Source organism: Budorcas taxicolor, chromosome 3, assembly GCF_023091745.1.
Source record: "Budorcas taxicolor isolate Tak-1 chromosome 3, Takin1.1, whole genome shotgun sequence".
NCBI classification, from domain to species: domain Eukaryota; kingdom Metazoa; phylum Chordata; class Mammalia; order Artiodactyla; family Bovidae; genus Budorcas; species Budorcas taxicolor.
Genome location: NC_068912.1, coordinates 41,250,516 through 41,253,049, shown reverse-complemented (window position 1 = coordinate 41,253,049; position 2,534 = coordinate 41,250,516). Strand labels below are relative to the sequence as shown.

The window sequence follows — 2,534 nt, the reverse complement described above, 5'->3', positions numbered from 1 at the left end:
TTTTTGTTTTAAAATTCTTAATCATTATTCATATGGACTGTTTGGTCTGAAATAAGCTACTCTGTATTAGTCAGAATCAGAAGGCTGACATCTCTCAAGTGCAGAAATAAAAAATGAGAACATAGTGCAGGGTTTGTAAGATGCAGTACTTCCATGTCAGGTTTGTATTTGAGAAAATATTAATGGAATACACTTGTTCCTTTATTTTGGCTAGATACATATTTTTTTTGTTTATGGAAAGTTGCCATATACAGAGTTTCTGTTTTCTGAAGAATGGGAAATAATTGTTGAATGAGTGTAACATACTGATCCTATAATTCCCTTTGGTATTCCCCCTCAAAGATGACTTATTTTTGCATGTGTCTAATAGAGTTATACATGTGTGACTTTGTAGAAAATTCCATGTAATCTATCACTATTTTAATTAGCATTATTACCAATGTTTTCCTGACATGATAAAGTTAAGATTATGGTTATACATTTTATAGATAAATTGTTTAAATCAAAGAACAGGAGTCATGTCAATGGGTTCATGGCAGTTGGTTAAATTGCTTCAGTTTATAAGACTAAAATAAAAGGAGGAAAGATGTGATAAAGCAAGAAGTCTAGTAGAACACCATCAAAATTATTTGTAGAAGTGCTGTATATTGCAAGACAGCCATTAGCATTAACATCATTTAACATTTATTGACTTTTTGAAATTTAGTGCTTTGTATTCATCATAAAATTTAATCTGTATAACAAACATGGATATCAATTGTTAGTATAGATTTGTAAATAAGAAAGCAGTCTCAGAAATTAACAAATAATACATGGTAGAGTTAGAATTAAAATACAGTTCTGTCTTTCCCTGCTTCAGCCTTAAATTGTGCCCTTTCTTAAATAATAATAATAATAATAATAAAATAATAGAATGAACACTTAACTGCAACAACTCCCTGTAGAAGTAACTCAAGAAAGTGGATGTAAATGAATCCTTGGGACTTTGGAAAATACCTCAAATCCCAATAAAGCACAGAGATGTTTTCTCAGAAAGGTAGGGCTAGACTGTGAATGCAACAGAGAAATGTTAGGAATCATCTATTCATTCATTCATTAGTGTTTATTGAGTGTTTCTTGCTATGGTAGGCACATGCTCTGAAGCATTAAACTAAACAGCAGAAATTTAAGTTTGTCAAAAGGGATGTTTGTCTTTTCTTTTTTTTCAATTTAAAAACAATCAGTATTTATTAACTGACCAGATTGCAAAATAATTATGGTAGATAGCTTCCTTCATCCTTCTAATAAGCCTGTTGATATGGTATTTCTGGTTGCCAACATCTCCACCTTCTACAAGATAGGTGGTCTTTTTCTTCATTCTGCCTCATGGAGAAGAAAATTTAAAGGGCAGGAAGCTGTTTGCTTCTTTGAAACATTTTCCAACAGGACAGATCTCATGGACCAGATACTCTATGCAGATGAGGTCATATTTGCCAAGAGGTTGAGAAATCAATACATTATCCATCAAGGCAATTTGCTTCTTGTTGATTTTGCCATAACCATGCTGTAGATCAATTCATTTACAGACTTCAGATTTGGGTTCCCGTATGCAATGTATGGAGAAGGCAATGGCAACCCACTCCAGTACTCTTGCCTGGAAAATCCCATGGACGGAGGAGCCTCGTAGACTACAGTCCATGGGGTCGCAAGGAGTCGGACGCGACTGAGCGACTTTACTTTCACTTTTCACTTTCATGCACTGGAGAAGGAAATGGCAACCCACTCCAGTGTTCTTGCCTGGAGAATCCCAGGGGCGGGGAAGCCTGGTGAGCTGCCGTCTATGGGGTCGCACAGGGTCGGACACGACTGAAGCGACTTGGCAGCAGCAGCATGCAATGTCTGATTCCACAATTCTCAGCATGTTAATTGAAACCTTGTTGAGTTCACAAAGGTACTATTGAAGATCTGACAAAAAGAAAGAAGCTGCAATACCTTCGGAAACTTTGTGCTCAGCTCATTGGCACCTCTGATCCTGATGACAAATACCAATTTGGGTTCCGTGGGTACATAGAAGTTGAAGGCTTATCTTGCCACTATAGCCATTCAAATTTCAGTTCAAATGCAGTTCACATATGCCTGTATTCCTTGTGAAGTGGTTAGCTTTTTCATGGATAAGCTTCCTCCTGGCCTTTCGAAGCATCTTTTGGGCAAATTTCTTTCTAAAGCACTTGATCTTAATCTCTCTGAAATCCTTTCCCTTTATCTTAAGGGTTTCTGGCACAATAGGAACCTTCTTTTTCTTCTCTTCTGCACCCTCCATAGTTCTAGCTGGGAAAGAGAAAGGGGATGTTTTTCAAACTGTTAGTAAAGTCAGTAACATTAATTTGAGGAGATTTGAGATCTTAATTTACTTTTTCTTAATGAAAAATAATAAAATGTTATTGTTATTAATAAAAATTATAGAATAGATAAAATAGCATGTGTGTGTTACTCACTCTATCATCTGTGACTCTTTGTGACTCCAGGGACTGTAGCCTGCCAGGCTCCTCTGTCCA

The 2,534-nt window shown here is 36.1% G+C and overlaps 1 pseudogene; it reads right to left on the bottom strand.

Moving 5' to 3' along the window:
* Window positions 1–1,219: 1,219 nt before the first annotated feature.
* On the bottom strand, window positions 1,220–2,299 carry LOC128045551 (60S ribosomal protein L7-like; annotated as a pseudogene).
* Between the last annotated feature and the right edge of the window lie 235 nt (window positions 2,300–2,534).